The sequence below is a fragment of the Malaya genurostris genome, chromosome 1 (assembly GCF_030247185.1).
Source record: "Malaya genurostris strain Urasoe2022 chromosome 1, Malgen_1.1, whole genome shotgun sequence".
In the NCBI taxonomy this organism is placed as follows: domain Eukaryota; kingdom Metazoa; phylum Arthropoda; class Insecta; order Diptera; family Culicidae; genus Malaya; species Malaya genurostris.
The window spans coordinates 126,731,142-126,745,754 of record NC_080570.1 but is presented as its reverse complement, the minus strand read 5'-3'; the positions used below and the strand labels follow the sequence as shown (position 1 = coordinate 126,745,754).

The 14,613-nt window shown below is 37.3% G+C and overlaps 1 protein-coding gene across 3 annotated transcripts in view; it reads right to left on the bottom strand.

Annotated features, from left to right (window-relative positions):
• The window catches only part of LOC131425728 (uncharacterized), a 771,700-nt gene that overhangs the window by 657,259 nt on the left and 99,828 nt on the right, over positions 1 to 14,613 (bottom strand). The gene's annotated exons all lie outside the window — the stretch shown is intronic.

Genomic DNA, 14,613 nt, shown 5'->3' with positions numbered 1-14,613 from the left:
CGAAATATGCAACTTATTGCAGCAAACTTTTACAATACCTATAGGAAAATATATTCCTAATCCAGTTTATTTTCCAACGAGAATATTCGTGTGACTCATTTTCACAATAGCCATGCTGAAATCATGAATGGTTAAGAAACGGAGGGCGTCACGCGTCAGCTGTTTCTGTAACTCACTTTTGCAGTGAGCGCAGGCCATTCGCTCCTGAGCTATTCCAGTGAATCGAATCTTTAAAGTGAGCTGATAGCTCACAGTTCTTTTTGAAAAATTCGCAGCTCACCAGATCACCGCACTGGTAAGCAGGGATGCCAGGTTCACAGATTAATCTGTGTTTCACTGATTTTCAACCTTTTGCACAGATTTAAAAAATGGCACAGATTTTCACAGATTTCTGGAAATGGTCACAGATTTACACAGACTTTGAAATCGATCACAGATTTTTGAAATTGATCACAGTTTAGCCAAAACTTACAGAGCGGTAGGAAATAGTGAGATCTTTTTTTCGCTTACCAAAATGATTCCGATCAGCTATTATGGAAACGGGGAAATTAGCACAGATTTTACACAGACAGGTTTTTGGCTTGATCAAAGATTTTTGAAAAAATTACCTGGCATTCCTGCTGGTAAGCTGGAAACAAGCTACGAGCTGAACGAATCTTCGGCTCTTGGAAAGCGAGTTATAAATGAGAAGAAATGTGTGCATGAGCTTTTGTTCGTTTATCCAAATGTGTATTTATCCTTCTTTAACAGATTGACTGAGCCGTTGTCAATAAGAAATCTTACCTCTCGCTCAGTAGGCTAAGGTACATTCAGGAATGCCACTTTTGCAGATATTTTCAAATATGGCACAATAATAATTCGCAGACAAGTTAGTTCGCATAGCATTGTTCTTTGTGCATCAATGGTTTCGATCATGCATATGAAAGAATAACGGAGTAAGAAAAACGGCGCAAAAAACGGTGCTCGAAAAAAACCTTCAGTTCAATCTTAATGAGCTGATTCCCTTTAGTGAGCTAATCGGTTCGGAGCTGCTCACCGCTATGAGCTGCTTCGCACTTCTCTAAGTGAGCATCGCACGATCAACATCAGAACAAATTGGCTCAAATGGCACGTTCTCAATTGATTTTCATACGTAATCAACGTTTTACACAGATGTATCCCGTCTTGACCACAAATGATGTAAGATGGAATTGCTTTACGTAGTTGCATACGTACCACTCGCACGCCATTCCGGATACCCGGGAAAAAATTCCGCCATACTTCCTATTCGATGGAAAGAACTTCACCGTACTGCGACATACATTCCCGAACATACCCCTCGCTGGTCTGCGGGGGAAGGTCATGCACGCGTACTTCTATGGCATTGTCCACCATGTACACAGGGATTTTATATTTAACATTGTCATGATCAATACTGTGCACCCCGTTATTAACCGAAGCAAATGCAATTGCATCTTTTTCACGTTTAAACATAATGTACACACAGTTCGACGCCTTGTTGAATTGAATCTCACTTACATCATTAACGTTTAGATGCATTCGTTCCTTAAGCAAGATTTCAATTTCGGTTGCTGCAGGTCTAACTTTGCAGCGCTTGAAATCAATACAAATTGAATTTGGCCTTGTAGGCCAAGTTTCAGGCTTTGTTAAATCGTGTTTGCCCATTTCGTACACTCTATTGTTCACTGCACTGTATTGTCTTTGTTTCTGTCGTCGCGACCGTAAGAAATTTTGGACTGCGTCGGATGCGATTCGAGCACGAACTGAAATGAAATCTCTTCAGAAAAGGTTTGTATTTTTACAATACTTTTTCATATTTTGTTTGGAAAACATTTTTCCATTTTTTAATATGTGTTGAACTTTTGAGAATTTTTCGGATTTTCAATATTTAAAATTAACATTGAAAAGGCCTAAAAATTGCTTCGAGTTTCACTTAGATTTTTTCTAATATTGTTTATTGTCAAAAAGTAAACAAAATAAAAATCACAACAATTTTCTTAAGTTGCGCGTGCAAGCATGAGCTTGTTTATGCGTGTTTACGCGCGCTTTGTAGTAGATATTTAGTTAATAGAGGTAGATTCTACGTAGATAAATCCAAAAAAACTGTTTTTAAAATAAAGTGAATATATCTTAAAAAATAGTTATTTTACATTATATATATATCATCAGCAAAAATACTTCAAATGATTTTTTCTTAAAAATGAGAATAAAAAAATGTTGTTTTTGTGAAAAAGTTTTTTTATTCAAAATTGGTACTACCCCCTTAACAAAAATTAAGGAGCCACTTTCAAAAGTAGCGTAATATAATATTGTAAAACTTCTTCGAATACATATTAGCTCTTAGAAATCAGTGAAAGTAGGTACAGACTTTTGACCGTCTTTTTCCAGTTTTGGACCACTGTGCGTCGGCAGGAAGCTGGGAGTTGCACAATCTAGGGTATCTTGTACTTCAAGAGGGTATAAGGAACGTATAATTGTGGATTTTAAACTGAAAGTCCTTATCATCCAAGAATCCAATGATACTCAATTTGTGAGGAAATTCCCTTAGAACACTCTATCTTTAGTTGCCCGATATTTGCAAAAAGTATCAGTATTTTCTCATAAATTGAGTGTCATTGGAAACTTGAAGATGATTATGACTTTCAGTTTAGCTTAGTTATCGATAAAAATACACTGGAGAAAAAAAATCTGTTTGGCCAAGAAATAGTTTTTGTGCCTTTCCTTTAATGTGTGAACGGATGGTAGTGAGCTTATAGCCTAAGTTGGGAAAAAAATTTATCAAAATCAAAAGTGTTTTGTTTATTTTACAACGAGGTGTCATTTGTGCGACTCGTTAGTCAAACAACAAAAGGTTCTAGCTGCAAATGAGAGCCTCTCTTTGCTAACTTTATTTTTTGATTATAACGGAGTCATTACTGTAATTTCTTGAGAGTTTCCGATATACATCGAAGGCTTGTTAATTTTAACTTGAAAAATTTGCGACGTGTAAGGCGTCAAATATAAAATCAATCCGGTAAATCGTGAAAGAAAAAGTAAACAAAGAGAACTCCCAACAAAGCTAAAAAATGTCTCAATTGTTTCAGGCATTTGAACTCAAAACACATATTGCAATAAATACTTTTTTTTACTGTCAGTCTCTTCGGTATATGTCACATTATAATGTAATTGAATAAAATTTACATTTGAGAATCTAGAAATTGTAATTGGGGATAATTTTTTTATAGAAAAAGTTCCATCGAATCAAGACGTTTTCGCTTTAAAATAGTTCACACAGTTTTTATTTCTGTTGATAAAGTGGCAATATAATTGTGGTGTGATACAGCTTATTTTTTTGTTTTGAAGCAATTAACATCTGTTAGGAACAACCAAGCTCTAGTTTGAATTAAGCCACGATATCCTGGTTGGGAACATCACATTGCGGTATGAAACAACTATTTTTTTTTCATTTGATGGGCAGCTAATCGTTTGAACAACGAAATTTTACTCTTTGCCTTCGCAAGAATTAACCAGCAAAATATTCTCTCATTCCACTTGAAAAATGGCTCACTGTAAGAGCATTTCTACACGCAAGAAAATTATTTTAAATTCAAGCATATTGCGCTTTGAACTCAAACATATTTTATTTTGAATCAGCGTCAATTTTCATTTGATATTTACTTCAAAGTAAATATTTTTTCTTTCTACATTTCTGTGCGAAGTAAAACACAATGAACAATAAAATCAGTAAAAGCACATCAACAGTAGTTGCTATCTAAAATAAAAGTTATCTAAAATTATTTTATCCATCTCGTAAATGCTGATGAGGTTACCATATTAGATGTTGTTTGTTTTTGCATCCCCATTGTGGGATATGAATTATGATTGATGATTGAGTATAGCATTAGTAAGGAACTGAGTGAAAGTAACGAATGTCTTAGAAAGTACAGCGCAATCTAAGAGAGAGCTACATTTTAGGAGTGTATCGAAAATAAGCTATCCACATACATTTGTGTTGTACGCATGGATTTGTGATGGTTTTTTATGTTCAGATCACAGCATGCTGTGCGTTTGGCTGTCAGCTATCGTTTGTTTACTTGTTAGTGTGGTTGAAACTCTGCGTTTTCAAAATGTCGCGTATTGAAAAGGAAGTGAAAATTAAGGTTCTGCGGACACATGGCTAAGTGAGAAGGGTATTACTATGCGAAAATTGGTGAAGCGGTTTGGAATTCATCATGTCAGTGTTAAAACCATCATTAATAAGTTTGGGGAACACTATTCTTTGGATGAGCTACCAGGAAGAGGTAGAAAACCCGGTTCTTCCAACCCAAAACTGGGCCAGAAAGTGGTATTTCTAACAAATGAAGAACAAATCAATGTCAATACGTGATTTGACCAAAAAAGCAGGAACGAGTGTCGGAATGATCCAGCGTATCAAGAGGCGAAATCACCTGAAGACCTACTGAAGAAGCGAACAGCAACAAGGGCCATGGATGCATGCGTTTTGATGGACGATGAGACTAAAGTAAAGTAAAGGAGCACTCAAAAATTCTTCTAGGTCTACAATACTTTACTGTCATCGTTGGGAAGGATGTGAGCGATGCGGACAGGTCGATTCAAGTGGATAAATTTGGTCGAAAGGTACTTGTATGACAAGCAATAACATATGTTCCTGTGGTTTGAAGTCAACCAGTTTTTACACTACCGGAACTATAAATGCAGAAATCTATCGATCTGAGTGTTTCCAGAAGAGATTGCTGCCTTTATACAGGGTCCGGCACTCGAAGTGTAACCAATTAAAAAGGCCATAAATTCAGTTTGGAAAATTACTTTTACTTAATTCAAAGTACAAAATGTGTAAAAATAATACAAAATTCAGAATCAATTCACTTTTGCTCGATATGACTACCTTTTGCCTTGACTATGGCCTTGAGACGGTCGAAAAACGAATCGCAAGCTGCCCGAATTTGACTTGCAGGTGTATTTTGGCCCACTCGCGGACAATAACTTTTTTCAGCGCCTCGAGACTGGTGTATCTTTTATTTCAGACTTTGCTCTCCAAAATGGCACAAAGAGAATAATCCATTGAACTCGCATCTGGTGAATTCGAGAGCCATTGTGTGGACGTGATGAAGTTCGGCTTTGTGAGACGGTGCCGAGTCCTGCTGAAACGTCCATGGTCTGCCACCGAAATGTTTGTCTGCCCACGGCTTCAAAGCAACCTCCAGAATACTTTCCCGATAATATGTCGCATTTACCTTGACGCCAGGCTCGAAGGTCTGAAGTTGGTTACACTTCGAGTGCCGGACCCTGTATAAGAAGCATAGTACATCTCCACTGGTTTGGCCGGATTCAGCGTCGGCTCACTATGCCAAAACCACTCTCAATTGGCTTGCGGAAAAGGGTATACATTTCGTTGGGAAAAATATCAATCCAACAAATTGCCCTCAGCTTCGACCCATCGAACGTTACTGGGCAATCGTGAAGAGGGTCTTCAAGAAGACTGGTAAGGCAGCTGGGAACAGACAGGAATTCAAAAAAAAATTGGGCTTAAGCGTCAAAAAAATGCGATGCAACACTTGTCCGGAACTTGATGAAGAGCGTTCGATCAAAAGTTCGAAAATTCGTGAAGGAATAACTTAAATTTCATCCGGTTTTCATTATGCTCAAGGTTAACCTCGTACAATAAAGGATCAATTTTTAGTTTGAATAAAATATCGTTTTTTGTCATAATTTGAAAGAAAAATTTGTGGATAGTTTATTTTCGATACACTCCTTAGCATGCAATCAAACTACTAGGTGTGCAGACTTTGGACGATGCTGTCCACGTTGTTTGCGGCTTCCAGAGGTGATAAAGAGAACATGATTCCATTCCCCTTTCTGAACCTCAGTGAATACACATAGCAATCTATGCACATATACATACAACCAATCATGTAAGATTTGATTAGCATATTTAATTTCTTCCACAGATCAGTGGCCAGTGAGGACTATGCGCAGTTTTCTAGTCCTTTGAGCAATATATTTGGATTATTTTATTAATCATTGTTCCGTGCTGAGAGTAATTAAGATAGAATAAGAAATAAATAGGTATTGTGAAAAGGGAAACTACACAGTATTCTACAATCGACAACATTGCTGTCTGTAGCAAGAATTACACGTATTTCGCATGAAAATACTACGCGTTATTGTACGAAATGGTCCACGTGAACCGTACTATTCTAGAAACACACAGCTCACACTTTCAGTTAGAAGGTGACATCTGTGTCAAAGTTAGAGAAACTCAAACCTTTCTCGATCTGAGAGTAAACTTACATCTTTTCGAATCAGTTTCGTTGTCATTGTATTGTGTCATAACATCAGTGCCGGCACCGAACCGGATCGGAAATGTTTGAAAGTTCCTTCACGGTTCATAAGATGTCAATTTACTTTTATTCCTGCTAATAATAGTCCTCCGTTTCGAATTAAATCCTCTGCAGTGCTGTAGTTGTTCAAATTTCATTGGTTAGTCGCTGACTTTGTTGATGGGGCGCCTTGATTTCCATGGTACAGGGGCGCATTGCAATTGACTGAAGTTAGATTTCTATAACGGGGTTTGTTGTTACTTCATCTTCGTATTTTTGTATACAACAGTTATATAGTTCTAGCATCAGACTTATTTGATGCGAGCGGGGCGCCGTATTTTCCTCAACGACTTCTTTATATAATGACTCCTCCTCCTCAATATCAAGGGGAACGTGCCATTTGAGCCAATTTGTTCTGATTCCTGACATTACACTCGGTGCTTGTAAAATTCTGTTCGAATTTAATATGTACGATGTATGGATTTCTATGTAACAATTATTTACTAAGAAAATATGAGCATCTTTGGCTCAATTAAATGACGTGCTTTGTAATCTAAAGTTTCTCGGTTGAAGTCGCGCTGTTTTTATCGATATTTTGTATTTTTATCCCAATTTGATTTCAATCCATGTAATTTTCAAATCACACAATTTTCCATGTTCTTTAATATAAATACGTATGAAATACGACGCCCCATTTAGGTACATCTTATGAGATGTAACCTGTAAAGTTCATAATTTCTTTCTGTGTACCCCAGATAAATCTTGGGTGCTGAACATTAATTTCTAATTTAAATAAGATGATCTTGGTTTATATTAAACAAAAGGCGGGGGGTAATGTCAGAGACATAACTGGATGTCGTGAATACGAAAACAACTGGCATGTTCCTTTACACTTCCGAATATCAATTAGTTGATCAATTGTATGAATTATGCAAGCATTCCCCTTTTTCACATTTTTCGCAAAAACAAAGAAGGCTTCACTTGGTCTCGATTACTGTGATTATCACACAGCGAAAAGTGCACAAATCAAATCAAACAGATCTAGATTTGCACTAAACTGAGGATGGACCTTCTATTTGCGAACAACAAATCCTAATAGTTCTTTAGAAAACTTTTAGAGCCATTAGAACGGCTGATTTTGTGTAATGCTCTCCACCGTTGTTTTTTCACCAATGCAAATGACTGGCAGCTGTGACGTAATCGCTCTTGTCGAAAGCGAAACTAGCTGTGCAAACGACACAAAATACATCTGCTCGCAGTGGCGATAGAATCCAAACTGATTCAATTTTTGTTAAGAGGTTTCTTTTTATGTGATTTCGTTTGTTCCTTTTTCATTAATGGACGGTCCTAACGGCTATAAAAATAGCAGCATACAGAATTTTAACGTAGTTTTTTTTTTGAATTTGCATATCATTGAAAGAAACTATCAGGATGCTGTACGGGATTCATTCCTGCCTTTCAGAAGGACCAAACGGTGGAACCTACTACGATATTAAGTACTGTTCGGAACATTTTTCTCGAACGATTTGTTGTACAGCAGTAGATATTTTGTTCTCTTCCTCAGAACGCGTCCTGATTGGCTGGTGTTGACATGGGTCAAATGAAACAGGATTTTCAATAGTGTACTATTGAAATACTTCAATGCTTTAGCTATACACATTTAAGTTGAAAAATTTCGATTCTATTGGTAGTTAGATTATATAAATCCTTTCACAGATCACTGAGCTATGAGCTTTAAAAATACGAAAAAGGCAAACGCGCCTTATGAATTATCCTCTTTGATACTCGTATATACCAAACATTTCCGAAAAGTTTAATTTTGAATTATTTGAGATTATGTCACACAACTGAAAATTTTATCATAAAATTGTGATCATATTTCCGATTGCTGTAGCAAAAATTATGTTGATTCGTTAGATACAACAATAGATATTCACGGTCAAAAATTTATCACTCTCTCTGCAATGTATTAATCAAAGACAGCATGCATCACCATTAGTAATGATCCAAAAATTTTAAATGAGTGGTAAACCTGGGTTGATTTAGGGTACAAGTACCCTGTGACACTCAGCCTCGTTTCAAAAGTTGGTTGACACAATACTTGCATAGCTTTTCAAAATTAGAAGCACGTTTCACTATCCATGAAAATACCGTTTCTATTCATACCCTAATGGCAACGAAGAATTGACCGCATGACGGTAGAATCTATGTACAGACAACTTTATTTATAAAAATGCCATTTAATACATGCTGGGAAAGTTTCCAGCTTCACAGGGCACAGGTAACGTATACGCGGCACAAAATTATAATCCAATCTACTTTAGTTCATTATCAATATTTTGGCGACTATTTTCCATTTAGTCAAATTGCCTAAATGTATGCAATTTCGTACTACGCGTCTCGTACAAAAACGAGTGAACATTGACAGAAACTATCAGCAAACAGCTTTTGGAATTAATACAGTTTGTCATATCATTGAAAAAATTCAAAACGTCTTCATATAGCTGTCATAGTCTATAGAGTTAAATGTGTACGGTATTCTGAAGTCGGGAAATCGAAGTTCGAAACCGGTTATCACCTCAAAAATATCTTTTTGTTGTTTGTTGCGAGTAAAATCAACTAAAATCAAAGACATCATATTAACAAGATATCCAGCTCTCACATTTCCCGAACAAATCATTGGCAACATCCTTTTTTGCTAGCATGTCGCCCTCAGGTGAGTCCGCATCGAATCTCATACATAGAAGTAGGGGAGAGAAATGTTAAATTCATGCGCGCCCAAATAGCAGGGCTGCGCACCCATACAATTGACATGATATGTTGAATATGATGCCGTGCGATGGCGTTGTTGAACTGAAGATTGATTTCGCTCCAAGCTGACAGGGTCTGCTGAAATGTACATTCCCGAGCATGTTTTGCCCATTCTATTTTTAGCCTTTGTTCGCGGCGTATTTGTTCTCAGTAATGTCAGGGCAGATCAATAACTGATTATGCGTTTCAATTTTGTTTTCGTTATTTGGAAGTGATATCAAACTGAGAATAAGTTTTGTTATCAACTCGATATCTCTTTCTGATTTCAGTATGCTATTCGATGTCATAGGAATAATTTATCTGCTTCCGATTTTGATTTTTTACCTTTAAGACGACCAATACTAAGCAAATTGGGTAATCGATAAACACGGATATCACATATTCAGAAGAAATACTTATTTTAGCGCTTAGTGGATAGCTTTTGAAGAAAATAAATTGCATTTATTTTCCCAATATTAAAAATATCCTAACTATTTCCCACTAATGTCACGAAATAGTAACAGACATAGATACTAGTAGTGGGAGGAAAGTGTGATGCTATCTTTGTTGTACTAGTACAGGTGAATCATTTTACATCTTAGAGATAATTCATTTTGCTATGTTACATATGAATAAATAGTAATTTGGAATGTTTATATATTTACATATATTCTTAAACTTTCAGATACGTTTAATTTCCATGTAAGGTCATAATTCATAACATATTCAGCTATTTTTTACTTGGAATGAAAACCTTATCTAATGTTACGTACTGAAACTCTTTTGTTTAAATTGATTACTACGAATATCCACTGAGCTTTCCAATATCGAGAATGTATTTTTTTTCATTTCTTACCGCATTTTCTCCATGGGAAAGTTTAAGCATTCGATGAATCATATGGTGAAAAGCTGACATTTTAAGCTGATGAGAATGATTAAAAGTATAACGTGGATAACTTTTCGTATTGGTTAGCTTTCTATATATTAAAAAGGATAGGTTTTCCATCTTCTTTGTGATGAGAATGTCTAAGAAGACTGCTGTTATTTGCTTCTTCACAAGTAAATTTAATGCTTTTGTGCATGTTATCGAAAGGTGAACTACCTCACTATGTATTGAGTCGGTATTTAATCAAAATGATAAAATCTCATAAAGTCTTATCTCAGATGTATATAAGAAATAGGAAAATAGTAAATTCTACTATACCAACCATCACTAAACAAGACCGAGTTTGAAGAAAAGATGCCAGTATTCATAAAAAAAAAACCTCGTTCAAAATTATTGAACTTCATCATTTTTTGCTCGAAACTTCATTATTGTCCAATTTTTCAATATAGTCAACTTAAAACTATTAAAAGCTGTTGATAAGGATTACAAACAGTTATAAATGCTGGTATATTTTATGTTTGAATATAATAAATGTTACAAAAATTGTTGTTAAGGCAGCACTGCCCCAAGCTGACTTAAGCGCTATCCACACTAGGCCGTGACGTATCCGGAACGGGACCGCAACGTGCCGGGATTTGTTTGTAAAATATTCTCACCATACCGTGCACTTTCCGTGTCGCTACCGTTGCTATTAGTAACATACACAATCGTTGCATTTGATGTGCTTCTGTTCCTCACGAAAATGGGTATTTTCATTGATTTGTTAACAAGATTTCTTTGTAAATGTCAAGAAAACTCCAACCAAAAATTGTATAAGGAACATTGAGATGGCTTATAGTTCGTCTCATGATTTCAGATATTTAGCAACAGGAGACACGCAAAAAACCATAGCATTTAGTTACAGACTTGGGGCTGTCTACCAGATTGTTCACGAGATATGTCGTGTAATTACCGAAAAATTAATCGACGATGCAATGCCTAATCCAACAGAAGATATGTGGAAGAAGATTGCTAACGATTTTTGTGGAATTTCCCGCTGTATCTTGGAGCCTTGGATGGGAGCATGCGACAATTCCAGTCCCTGCCAATAGTAACTTTGAGACAACGCATGCTTTGACCGTGCTTCGGGCGTGTGTCGATATAGACACGGGTACGACACGGTCTAGCGAGAATATTCACATTGAGCTGCATTAAACAAATTTGAAGCGTAACCCGGACAAGATCCGGTCCAGTCCCGTTCCGGATACGTCACGGCCTAGTGTGAATAGCGCTTTATGCATTGCTTCCTTCCGAGATTCTATTTATATAACTCAAAAATAAAGAATTTGCGCTCCATTTATGCTTTCGAAAGCTTTGCAGAATTAGGTAAAAAAAATCGTTTTTTAACCCGATATCAATCCTGAGGCACTCTTTACTTACGTTACGCTTGAAAATAAATAATGATTTGCGCCCTCAGTAGACTTATATAAAGTATTTAAAAATACTTCCATCATACGCCCTGGAATTAATTTTAGGAGCGCTCATATTAATTCTCCTACCGTGATTCGGCGCCCTTGAATCATTCCTAAGGCGCTCTTCCAAATTAGGCTTTCAAGATTTTTTTTGTTTGAAAATAGATAATGATATGCGCCCTCAGTAGAATCATTTGATGTATTTAAAAATACTTCCACTCAGCACCCTAGAAAGAGAATTAAAAAGGGCTCCCATATCAAAGAGCCCTTTTTAATTCTCTTACCGTGATTATCCTTACAAGATGTTATTTATTTAGCTTAAAAATAAATAATGATTTACGCCCTCGGTTGGATCATTTAAAGTATTAAAAACTTTCACTCTGCGCGCTGTAATAAATTATATAGGCGCCCTTTTCTTTTCTCCGATCCTAATTCTGCGCTCTGGAATCAATCGCAAGGCGCCCTTTCAAATCATTCCTACAAGATGTTATTTATTTAGATTGAAAATGAATAAGGATTTGCGCCTTCAGAAGGATATTTTACTATAATCAAGATTACTTTCATCCTGCGCCCTGGGAGCAATTATGTGGGCGCCTTTTTCAATTCTCCTACCGTGGGTCTGCGCCATGGAATCATTTCCAAGGCGCCCTTCCAAATTATCTATACAAGATGTTATTTATAGAGATTGAAAATAAATAATGATTTGCGCCCTCAGAAGGATATTTTACTCTAATCAAGATTACTTTCATCCTGCGCCCTGGGAGCAGTTATGTGGGCGCCTTTTTCAATTCTCCTACCGTGGGTCTGCGCCATGGAATCATTTCCAAGGCACCCTTCCAAATTATCTATACAAGATGTTATTTATTTAGATTGAAAATAAATAACGATTTGCGCCCTCAGAAGGATATTATACAATAATCAAGATTACTTTCATCCTGCGCCCTGGGAGCAATTATATGGGCACCTTTTGAATTGTATTATTATTTCTTTTGCACCCTTCTGGTTACTTGAATAAGTCATTATCAAAATTTCCAAAAACAAATTTTCTCGGTTGCAGTTTCAAGAGCTGGTTAGTCACTGACTAACTGTGACTAACCGCAACTACAGCACTGATCCTCTGGCTCAGGACGAATGTGACATATTAATAATCATTCTAACTCCACCGAGTTAATCCAAATTGGTGACCAACTCCAGGCATAAGAATGCTTGAAACCACCTAATGACCTGTTGTCTATTTCAAGCACTAAGGAGTGTATCGAAAAGTAGTTAGCAACATTGATTATTGAATAAAAAAGCGAAAAAAAAAACATATTTTGCCATCAGCTTTCGATATATTGTAGAAAAATTACATTTTTATGCATTTCACTGATTATATTGAAGAAAATCCTAGTTTCTGTGAAACGCTCGCACTTTGGACTTGACATTGTTCATTAAATTCTGCACAGTTACTTTTGTGACTTTCCTGGTGGTAGCTGTCCAGTTTTTTTTTTGAACTCCTGCATGTTTTGGGACCTTCCGAAAGTGCCGCTTGTCCTTTTCCACGAATTGTACATTATTTTTTGACAACCACTGTAGAACGGAGTTGGCGTAGTGGGCTGAAGCCAAATCCGACCAGCAGAGAGGAGGAGCCTTATGCTTTCTGTACAGTGGCAGCATTCTCTTCTTCAAACATTCTTGCTCGTACACCTTGGCGTTAATTGTGCCTTTCGTGAAGAAAATCGACGACCGCAGGTACCACACGTACAAATTGCTTGCCAGATCAACACTGCCCAAACTTTTCCTTCGCCACTGTGGTGTCAGCGTCGTCCAGGTCCTGGAACACCGATTTCGGGACTTTTTTTGCACCTTCTGTTTCTTGTACGTTTTCAGAGAGTTCCGAACTTTGATCCGTTGAATCATCCCGATGCTGGTGTTAAACTGCTTGGCAAAATCCCGCGTCGACGCCGATGGGTTTTTCCTGATGTACTCAACCACTTTTAAGTCCCGGCCGGGCTGGCTGGGACCCATTTTCCTACCGGATCGGGGCAAATCCTTCATGGAAAGGGTCTTACCGAACTTCTCGATAATATTTTTGACACTGGTGTGGTGCACTTTCACCCGTTTTGCAATTTCGTTGTACGTGACACCACCTTGTGAGCACCAAGTGTGCAGAATTTTCTTTCGCGTTTCCGGATCGAAACCAATCGATTGCGCAGTTGTTATTGACATGTAAACAAACATGTCACCGCAAAACACGCTGCAAAAAATTGAGCCATTTCAGAGTAATAACTGTTTTAATGTTGCTAACTACTTATCGATACACTCCTTATTACGCTATCCTACTGGCACACTAAGAAACCTTCCAGGCCGGGGATTGAACATACGACAACTGGCTTGTAAGACCAGCGCCCTATGCATTGAACCGCCAACCCGGACGGTTTCTGTGTCTTGCTTGGTTTAACTAGAAGCTCGTTTTTGCAGAGTTTTCCCAACACCTGCAACAATCCTATAGAATGTGATGTTTGTGGGATGACTCGGTTTAAAAAGCATAAATTTGATTCCACAGCGGCTTATCAAATGGCAACTAATTCAACGCATTCATATTCGCTGTCATTGATTTCGCTGCCTAGCGGCGATAATATTCCCAGTTGCAAATAGTATTCATTTTTTTATTGTTGTTGTACATTCCGCCCATTGCCGCCTATCGATAAGGCCCCATTGGTGGCAGGACCTGTCTCTCCCGTCGTCAATATATTTTCAGCCACATTTCATTATGATTGTCGAACGAAAGTTCCCGTCATCACAGCAATACAATGAAAAACTTTTGGCTCCCACCACTTCGGTACCAATAATTCATTTCACTTGATCTACAATGAATATTAAAAGAGAATTCATATCTTTCATTCATTGCCATTCGTATGTTCTACCCTTTCCCCGCAGGCCCGTTCGCTTTTCTTCGACACCAAATTCGGATCTGAACTGAACTGCAACCCGTGCGAGTAATTTATGTACGTACTTTCTTACTTTACTTACATACATACATACTTCTGCTGCTGCTCTTGGGCGAGGGTGATGGAAAAACCTTTCAGTGCCATTTTCTATCATCACACCGAAAACGAATCTATTTCGAATGGCTTGCTCTCCCTCTCTCGTCTCACAGAATTCCTTCGAAGAAGTTGAAATGTAT